Source organism: Vanacampus margaritifer, chromosome 14, assembly GCF_051991255.1.
Source record: "Vanacampus margaritifer isolate UIUO_Vmar chromosome 14, RoL_Vmar_1.0, whole genome shotgun sequence".
NCBI classification, from domain to species: Eukaryota; Metazoa; Chordata; class Actinopteri; order Syngnathiformes; family Syngnathidae; genus Vanacampus; species Vanacampus margaritifer.
Genome location: NC_135445.1, coordinates 6,945,183 through 6,956,744, shown reverse-complemented (window position 1 = coordinate 6,956,744; position 11,562 = coordinate 6,945,183).

The following is an 11,562-nucleotide window of genomic DNA, read 5'->3' as shown; positions in this document are numbered from 1 at the left end:
TTCATTTTATTCATGGAATTATTAAATGATTAATTATCAAATTCATTTTATTGTGTGCTCCATGCAAAATGACTTTTATGAGCAAGTTATTCAATTAATGAATAATTAAAAATATAATTGCCATTCATTTCATTCAATTTTAATTTAATGTTCTATAGTTGGGATATATATGTCTTTTTTTGTTATTATTATTTGTCATTATATCTTTGGAAATTGTATGTATAATAGGCACTAATGGTATCGGCACTTGGTATCGGTATCAGTGAGTACTAAAGATTTGAGTATCAGTGTTCGTCTCAAAAAAAAAGTGGTATCAAACATCCCTAATAATAATAATAATAATAATGCAGTACGTGTGAAAATCATGTCTCATGCACGACTTAAATTATTAACATTTACCCAGCTGCTTTATCGTCACTTTTAAAATTATGCGTGTGTGCGCGTATGTTTAAGCAGCAGGGTGTGGAGAGTTCTTTCAGCGGTTGGCTCCGCCAGACAATCCTCTGCAGACGGTTTTAATAATAAATGCAGCTCACACCGCCGCGCTGTTGGAGAGAAGAGCCTTCCCTTGCAACAAACACAAGAGCGCATACAGTGACTCCTCATTGCTCATTAAAGATAATACAAACAGCTCGGCCGCAGACGGCTTGACAACATCATTCTGAACTTCGGTTCATTAGTGCACTCTAATCAAAGCATTTAGTTAATTGGCTTGGCGATTATTGGGCTAGTCTTTGTACTGTACAATCGTATCAGCCTGCACTCTGTGACTCCGAAAATAAGAATGATAGATTCTAAAGCATATTTAAAAGGTGTTGAGGGTGCGGATGGTCAAAGTGATATTATTTCATCTTTTGAATCATTTTGCTGACAGGAAATGACCAAAAGGGAAAACAGTTTTAAGACAATTGAGCAAATTTTTCATGAGATAGCAAAAATGCAAAGTAAAGTGTTAGGTTTTTTTTTTTACATTAAAAACTTTAGTTGAAAGGTCCTGCAGATGGTCGCATACGGAAAAATCATGGCGGACAACAAAAGCATTTCGAAGCAACATTTCCTGATTCTTTTTCATTTACTTTGTTAAATGCATGTAGACTGTTGTCAATACATTTTATTTAATTAAAATTTCTGTTGTGTTGTTTATGTGCTATTGACACTCTTCACTGCCCCCTATAAGGTTCTTAATTATTTTATTATTATTTTTAATTTAGTAGCACATTTGTTCTTTTTATTATTTTTCTATTTTTTCATAAATGCTACATTTTATTTATTTATTTTTTCATTAGTTTTAGTATTATATTTAGTTTTTTAATTATATGGAATGTTTTTTTAAGACAATTTTTTTTAAAGTCACAAAACGCTATGAATTTACAGCAGAACCAAAATACAGTATTTTATTTTATTTTTTTAAGTACTCACTTTTGCTATAATTATAGTTTTAGCTTTTTTTTTTTTACTTAAAATAAAGTTCCAGTTATATTTTGTATTTTTAAAAGCATTTTCATTGTTATTTAACTTCATTGATTTTTTTCAATTTTTATTTGACTTATTTCGTTAGTTCTCGTTAACTCTGATTAACGAACTGATTGTTGTAGCAGCTGTCCGGGAATATAAAATATATAAGAACAACTCAATTCACACCTTAAGGCATTTTTTAGTATTCACCGAAGCTCTCCGTATCGACTGTGAATGCTAACCGCTAATCCACAGATCTGCCCTGTGAGTGTGTGTGAATTGATTGCAATGTTGTTGTGAATGTAAATGATCTTTCTCAAGCCTTCTATGATGCTGAAGCACTACAGAGAACAAACTAAATCTAATCAGTGGGCGTGGATGACGCTGCGGGAACGCATTATCTTGTTTGCTATGCCTGCTGTGAAGTATCCGTGTGGTGAGTAACTTTGCATTACACACACATTTTAATTTGGCATTCTGTTGCCGTGCTGATGCGGGAAATAGAAAAGACAAAAAACAAACAAAAAAAAAAAGCTCATATCGGGAGTTGTTGCCTGCATGCGAGTTGAGAATTGTAAGCAATTTCCCTCCTAATGAAACATATCCTCATGAATGGCGATAGAAATGGCAAATCAATTATGTTTTTCTGGCCTCGCCATCCCTTAAGGGTTTCCACCCTCAAATGCTATTACACGTTCCCATTATTATTAAGCTTCTTTACAACGAGTTTATATTAAAAGTTGCGCTGCCTTCATTGTGTTTTTAATTTGCCAATTGCAGCTCACTGCATTCTTACCTTTTGTGATGTGAGGTTTGTTGACATTGTGTGGAGAGATGGGAAATGTCATTCTCTACTTGAGTAAAAGGAGAATTACTTGGTAAAAAAAAACAACTTTGGTAAAAGTAAAAGTACTCACTCAAATACTTAAGTAAAAGTAAAAAAGTACAGGCTCTGAAATGCAGTGATGGGGAAATTAAGCTTCATGAAGCACTTTTTTTTTTTTTTTACTTATCTAGATGGTGTTGTTGGTTTAAAGATGTAATTGGAAATTATCACATTTTTCAAGTAATTAACTCATTCACTGCCATTGACGACTATAGACGTCAAAAATTCATTTAAACTATTTCTATTAGTTTCACATTTTTTCCACTTTTGTTAACAAGAGTATGAAAACCTAGATTTTTTTTTATAAGATATAACATTTTAGATTAACTAGTAAAGTCATGTGATTAATTACAATTAAAAAATGTAATCGCCTGATGCCCCTAATTTAAAAAAAAAAGAAAATTGCGGGTTTCAGATAATATTTTTTTTTAATTGTAATTAATCGCATGACTTCAATAGTTAACTCACGATTAATCACAAATGTTATATCTGTTCTAAATGTACAATAACATTTTTGTTGAAACTAATAGAAATAGTTTAAATGAATTTTTGACGTCTATAGCCGTCAATGGCAGTGAATGAGATAATTGCAAAGTTTCCCATAATTAATAGAAAAATTTGATTAATCGCAATTAATCGCGAATTATCACATTTTCTACTTTTATAACAAAAGGGTGAAAAAGGAAGACTGGTCTTGTTGTCACCGGACAAGAGCAGTTACTGTGACCGCAAACACTGTTTTTGTGTCAAAGTGCCATCTAGCGTTCATGTATTTTTTATTTAAATACGCAGTGTGCGTTAAAGTCATAATTCTGCAGAGCTACAACCTTTTTAAAAAATCAGCACGGTTTCTTCACGGTCACCATTTTCACAAGGTCCTATTGTAGGAATGAATGGAACGAGAGGGCAGCTATTCCAAAGTTTCATTTCAGGATTTTTCTGCTATTTCCACCTCAATTTCTGCTCTGAAATTGATTTGACCGGCAAAAGGGGCCGAGGCCCAGGTGCTGTTTTTCTCAAACGTGTTATCACCAAGTGGTCCGACAGAACCCCAAGGTGAGGAAGACGGGCTCGGAAGGACTTTACAACAATGTCAGACAAGTGGAAGAAAATAACTTGAAATTTTGTGGCAGTACAAACCACTTTTTAACAAGTGATGCGGTTTGGCGTTTTCGAATTTTAGTCCAGTTTCAATCACACTTGTTAGTTTTTTATCATAGTTAGTCAACCTCGTCCTGTTGTTATTTAGTCAACTTTTAGTCGACTATATAAATCTAGCATTTTTGTCTTTATTTTATTCCAAGAAAAAAACATTTTATTTTTCTAGTTTTAATCAACAAAAACTGTCAAGGTTTTAGTCAATCATTTCACTATTTATTTATTTTTTTTTGTCAGAAGATAATTTTGAACATTTCGGATCTAAAAATATTTCAGATAAAATTTTCTCCCATCTTTTTGATGAAAAAAAATACTTAACACACAATTAGGCTACTACTGTATGGCTCCATGCTACGAGCTAGTAAGTTAGCCAGCATTAGTTAGCGGTTGGATTAACATTATTGTTGGAACGGTATAGCTGTTAAGTATCATGTAATAGTTTACATATATTACGTTATAACTATAATTTTTTTTTTTACTTTTTTTTACTTTTTTTTACTACACTAAACTGTGTCACTGACTGTCACACTGACTGTGTCACAGTGTCACAGTGTCACAGTGTCACAGTTAAGCAGAAACGGGATTTTACAAAATATAATCTTCGTCTCGCTTACTGATTTAGTCCCAGTTATTGTTTATTAATGAGGGTTTTAGTCTAGTCTAGTCTAGTTTTAATCCAGTGAAGATCGTGAATTGATGAAAATATTTTTAGTTGAGTTTTCGTTAGCAAAATTAACACTGATCCCGTTTGGCCAGCAGAGAAGCGTATTCCAGCATAATTTGAGTTCAATAGGCACACTTATTAAAAATCACCATTTCTGTTTGATTAAATATCCAACACTGTAGCTTGATCTAAAATACCACCAGAAGATTTTTGAAGCATTATTTTACCCCCTCGTGTCATGTAATTGTTCAGCTCCGTTGCTTCTCTTAGGGAGGATTTTTCCCCATTAATTATTGCCAATGGATCAACAAGAGCATGCTTGACAGCAAAGTGGATGAGATGAGAGATGGGAAGGAAAATAATCCTTTAATAAGAAACCCTCATTTATAATCCTTGCGTTCCACTGGAGGAGGGATGAGTTTGAATGAGAGGTTTGCGTCAAATGCCAGGACGACACAACACATTGCTGGTCCATTTTTGGGTTTGGATTAACTGTAGTTCATCTTTATTTCATTATGAGATTTGGTGATAGCAACAATAGCACGGTCAAACTTTTCTATCTACATCCTGGGTTTCACTGCCATTGACGACTATAGACGTCAAAAATTCATTTGAACTATTTCTATTAGTTTCACCTTTTTTCCCACTTTTGTTAACAAGAGTATGAAAACCTAGAAAAAAATTGTATTGTACATTTAGAACAGACATACATTTTTTGATTAACCAGCAAAGTCATGGGATTAATTACAATTAAAAATTTTAATCGCCTGATGCCCCTAATTAAAAATAATAATAATAATAATAATTAGGGGTGTCAGACAATTAATTTTTTTAATTGTAATTAATCGCATGACTTCAATAGTTAACTTACGATTAATCACAAGTTTATTTTCCTCGGTTTTCATACTCTTGTTAACAAAAGTGGAAAAAAAAACTGATAGAAATAGTTTAAATGAATTTTTTACGTCTATAGCCGTCAATGGCAATGAATGAGTTAATCGCAAACCCAAACTGAGACTTACAGGTTTTCATGCACTCCTTGAAGAATCTTCTGGGATCCGCTGCTCTGTTGTCACGTCGTCAAAACTTATCGTCTTGACCTCGGGAAAGAGTTAAATCTCACACAAAGCCAGGTTGGGCGAGTATGGAGGTTATTTTTCTTGGCTAGGAACTGTCAGATGCTCATGAGCAATCATGAACCCAGCCTCAACTTTCACCGAACAGAGCCACGGCTGCAGGATCTCTTTGTGATGTGATTCTTGATGCTCTGGCCAACACTCAAGGGGAAAACTTTTGTAGATTGGATTTGAAATATATATTTTGTGACACAATCACTTAAGGCTTGCTAACGCACCTTTTATACCAGGAAGTTGCCAGCTAATGATAATAAGTGGGATGAAACGTTTCCCACATTTGACTAGGAAAAGTGCTCTGGAGCACCACTCAGTGAAATGTTTACCTCAAGAGATTTCAAATATTTTCATCTGGATTTTTTGGGAGGCATTTGATTTACTTGTATGGAAATTGGCTTCTAGATCTGTGCCTCGCTGAATGCTTAAACCAAAGCAGCAATTACTCAAATGGTATCCTCTTCCTCAACATTTCAATATTTTCACATTATGCTTTCGACCTTATCACGCTATTGAGATGTATTACCAGGCAAAAATAATAGAGCATTTTTTTTCCTGGCATTTCCCCCCCTTTTATCAGATAAGACCTAACAAAGTGCACTACTGCCTCCTGCTGGCCACAAACTCCATTGCACTTCTTGTGAGTTGTGACAAGCTGAGTTCACGTCGATGAAGATATTTAGAACTGGCCGTTACACCGGAAATGAAAAATTGTTGACAATATAAAGTGATTGGGAAGGAATGAGAGGTCTCAGCAGACCTCTGATTGATTGAATTGATTAATATTGGATGCTGGGATCTAATTAAATGGGTCGTTACAGTGGGGAGTGTTATCTGTGGAGACGCAGTATTGATGAGCAAAGCTTGTGCCACGACATTGCCAGGCCGTAAATAAACACCGGTTTAATGAGCTTTCCCATAAACGGCCCATTAAAGCACATTTTAATTGGTTCTATTTTAAAATCACCGCACCAGCAGCTCTGCGAGGAAATGATGTGGTTATGAATTGGCAAAAAGTCAAAAAAGGGTCGTTTTGTCTTGGCGTGGGTGCTTGTGATCTGGTCAGGAGGATCAGAATGATTGATTGGTATGATATTTGTTTACAGTTCATTTATCACGTACTGAATCCTTTTGTTCTTGATTTTTAAATTTCCTTATAACCTCAAATACAACCAGGATTATCATAGGTTTGGAATTTCGTTTTGAGTTATTTATTGGTCCATGTTGTTTCTAACCTTTATTATTATTATTATTATTATTTTCCCCCCGTGCAATAACTCCCACATAATACTTCCGATTTACACCGTTCACATTTCAAGTTGCTTTAAAAATTCACGCCTTCCTGAGAATATATCGTCTGCTTCCACATTTCTTACAATTTTCGCACAGGTTAATGTTAAATATCAACTTTTCCCCATTCATTTTCGATGGGACAGACTGAAAGTCTGCTGTCCAGTAACCAGGAGTTCGTGGGTTCAAATTCCACCTCCGACTGTGCATTGCAAATATATCCACGGCCGTTATGCTAAGTGAAATACATGTACATTTTTCTTTTTATTTATCATTCACACTACAATTAATAATCTGTCATTTTCACATAATTTATCTGTTAGTTTTTTTTAATTAATTATCGTTGTTTCACAAATGCTTGTTTTTAGTTTAGTTTTAGTTATTTTTACTATTAGTTTTCGTTTGTTTTGTTTTTCAAATGTTGCATATTACTTGTGGCAAAATTAAATATGGTAAAAGGAAAAGAGTAGCGAATTTCTTAGTTTATTACAGTCAAAGACGCAAACTTTTCGTCTAGAAGTGACGTCATCTGAAGGTGCGTTTCTATTGGCTGCTGCTAGATGACGTCACTTCTTTGCGACACACTTTTTCTTTTCTGCGACACACTTTCAAACATCCTTACTCCGTTTAATAGTGAAATAAATATGCTTAAAGTCACATTTAAAATCAAACCCAAAGTCTCATGTATTAAATTAAATACCATTAATTAATTAGCTTCAATTAGGTTTCGTTTTTTTTTAAAGCATTTTTATTCTATTTAATAACAATTTTTATTTTAAAAAAAAATGTTTGAGTACTGTAGTTTCGTTAGTTTTCATTAACTAAAATAACCTTGCATGCAACTATCTGAAATGAAACTATGATTGCACGGTGAGTCTTCATCTGCTATTAAAATGAGGATTTAAGATGAAATCCACATCAAATTACAACAAGTCAAGTACAAATCCACTTGAAAGTTATTTTGAGGTGAGTCATTTATTTCACGCTTGACCGTCACGGCATATCCTGCCAAATCCCACTTAAACCCGCAAGTCCTGTCGAGGACAGATAGTGTGAGGAATCTGCCAAGCATATGTCTGGTTTTAGTGGCCTCTGAAGTAAGAGGGCAGATGGCAATGCATGTATAAAAAAAAATCACCTTTAATAAATACAGTACATTGCACATTTCAACAGTTACACACTTAATATGTATTAAACCATTCCGTAAGACAGCTCTCCAGGTACCCAATTAAGAATAAAAAAACTACACCTAATAATAGACACGTGACGTGTTACTTGATGAAAGGTTTCTGTCAACTGAAGCAGTACCTCAGACGACAAGCAGGGAGCAGCATTGCACACTTAATTTACCGCCTGCACAGCGGTCTCATTATCATGAGGTTAATAGTTAACTATCAAATGACATGATACATAACTAGCATTGATAGATGAACAAAGATGCATTTGTAATTCATATATGATAACATAGTAATTATACAAATACATCAATCTAGTTCTGGAAGAACCACAGGAACTTGGCCTAGTTGATTCTGGGACCTCTACTCCATATGTAGTGCAGATCCGGTGCTCTATTTCTGTTACGCCGCTTCATGTATGCTTACCTGCCAGCATTTTACGTGTTGCTGTGATATGCTGTACCATTTCTTGGGGCTTCCTTGCACTACATGCGCCTGATGTGATAGACCCCAGCCTCTGTTGACCGTGTGTTTAGGGCCTGTTTCTTGTGCGGCCATGTTGGATGGATGGATGGATGATATGTTTTCTTGATGTCAAGCCACTTCTTAACTTTGTCTGTGGTGGTCGGGCTTGTCTTTCCATGACAGTCCATCTGGCTCCTTCTCCCTACTGGGCTTGTGTTGCTTGAGGCATTCACTAAGCATCTTGATGTCCAAAATACATATTTTCTGAGAAATTATATATATATATATATATATATATATATATATATATATATATATGGTTGAATTCTTTTTACCTTTGCCTCTCGTTTGCATCAACAAGAAAGTCTGAGAACAAAGCGCTCAAAGACAAATCAACAGTTCCCACTGGTTGAAGCTGGAAATAAACCGAAGGAGATTTCCTATGTAAATATACCAGGGACTCAGTCAGCAGAGCACTTATTACACGGGTCTCAGCTCACATGCTTCAGTGACTGATGTACCGATAATAGCCACGCTTAGACACACACTGACCAGAGCTCCGCTTGGAAAATAAACCCGAGTTGTTTCAACAGGGTGCTTGCTTGACCTTCTGAACGGAGGCACTGAGTCTTTATAGCACTGGGCAAAATCATATGTTTAAGTAGATTAGTCATAATTGGGAAAAAACTAAATCCATCCAAGTGAGGATTGGATTAATAACAGGAAGTCATCAAAGTTGTGAAACCCAGGAACAGCCGATGTATTTCCAAGTCCATCATCCTATAAATGAAGCTATTCATTCCTCTTTAACAAGCGCCACAACGCAAAGCAATATTTTTGGAAACGCAAGCCACAGTCATTACGATTCCACTGAAAATTAACTATTTGAATCTGTCATATTGGATGTTGTGTCTTGCTTCAACTCACCTGGTAGGAAACAGACGTCTGCGCGGACATCTGCTTTCAATTCGTAGCTTTTCCAGGTTTCCCGCCGTCCCTTCGTCTGCGGCGTGCCGACTTTTTAACACCTCATTCTTGTTAGGTTTTGGTTTAGAATGAAAAGGGCTTTTTTTTTTTTTTTTTTTAATCATGTGAGGATTGAAAGGGAGCAAAATAGTAGCGGATCTTAAAGTGTTGATTGTTGTTCTTGTGTATGAAAATTTGAACAAATATTAAATATATATAATTTAGGGCTGTCAAAGTTTAAAGCATTATTTCATTGATTAATCACAAAAAAAATACAGCATTAATCATGTATTAATGCAGGTTAATCACACTATTAATTTTGACCTCAGATGATCCTTTAGCTTGACAGCTAATGGGTATGCTAAAGGTAGCACAGGTTATGTTTGAGCAATAAAAATAACTTCATGTATTAAAGTAAAGCATTTAATAAATGTTTTCGTGTGACATTCAGAATATTTGCTCATGTCAAAATATTGGGGTCATTTATTTTCCATTTTAAATCATGCAAGTAATGAAATGATTAATATGACGTGTGCAGTGGATCAAAACATGTTGAAGACGTCCTCATAATATTAAACGTAGAAAGAATTAACACATAAAAGTTGCTCCTCAAATTAGGCGGGCAAAACATGTTGATTAAAAAAAGCCTTTTTAATTAAGCGATTAATCGTGATTAATCAAAATTTTAAGATGGGATTAAGTTGATAAAAAAAATAATCATTTGACAGCTCTAATATATATATATATATATATATATATATATATATATATATATATATATATATATATAAATATATAAATAATAGTTAAAATAATGTTTACTACATACATATTTTGATTTTGAAAAAATCTGCCTCGAGAGTTATAGTTACAAAAGTAGTTTACAATTTTTTTTACATACAGTAAGTTTCATTTGTGTTTCCGAGAAAATTGTGACAAAAAGCAGAAACTAGTGTTGTGGCTTTTAGTATAGCACTTTTGGACCATTTATGAACTTGATAGTAAATGTTCTTACCGCGTCTGTCAGCAAATGAAGGCGACAGGAGGCAATTAGACCCATGAACAGCATTTTTGTTTGTTGATTCTCGCCAGAGTGACACACAAGGTATGTTGATCCAGAGTGTTGTATTACACGGAGTAAAAGCATAGTCTGAAGTCACACACAAACGATTCATGCTTTTAGTGTGTTCATTGTCAATGCCCTTTATGCTCTACATACACGTTTTCCAAAATGGAACACATTTTTAGGTTGCGATTCACTACCGCTTTCTATACCGCTAATAAATCTCAAAAATAAAAAATGCGGGTCGTACCCCAGCAAAAAAAAAAAAAAAAGCCAAACATAAATCAAAGTGCCAACTAAAAATTGCCTTTCTTTTCCTGTTGATATAACAAACCAATTAACATTCATTTCCTGCCCATGTAAAGATGGCTTGTTTGTTTCCCGCAGGTTGGACGAGCTGGCAGCAGCCGAGCAGCTGCCTTGTTTGCCACATGCACACATCAGACGGCTTCTTTATCACACCACATGAACCTCATATAAACATGGCACGAACCCGCATCGGGCCACCGTGCTAGCATGCGGGTGCATTTTGACATACACTGGGAATGCATAAGAAGGATCAAGAACTCGAAGAGTTGATCTACAGAAATATTTTATTCAGGTGTGAATGGGAAGCTCTGGAGCACATTAGTGTCATTACATTGTCACTGGCCACTGAAAAGAATGTTTCTCCAAATTTCCGGACTTTTTTTCTTTTAGATACAAAAAAAAAAACATAAAAACTAGAATTTAGCGCACGGATGTCCACCAGGGTGGAAAATAAATATTTTTTTATTAACATTGCCACTTATATATAGCTAGTGATGGACAAATGAAGCTTCATGAAGCACTTGTGATATTTTTTGACTCCTCTAGATGGCACTATTGGTTTAAAAAGGCAGTGGAAATGTAATACATTTTCATTGCACTAGCCTTTATATTTGAACCAAGAGCACCATCTAGAGGAGTAAAAAAAATAGTAAAAGTGTTTCATGAAGCTTCATGAGGCTTCATTTTCCCATCACTATATATAGCTAAAACTTAATTAAAAAAATATATGAATGTGGTCTGAAGGAATAATGAAAAAAACATTAATGTACAACAAGAAAAAAATCTCATATTGTGGCACTCCATAATGTAACAAAATCAATTTTTTTTTTCTTCACCTATTCAAGGATTTTGATTTATTTTTTGGGTGTGTCGGTAAACGTATCCTACTCAGTAAATGTTTTGTGCTCAGGCTAAAGCCCCTGACTAAATGTATGATTTTGACGCAATCTTTGTGCCGACGAAGTATGTTGAAGTGAGGGAAGAAGCTTCATTTAATCAGG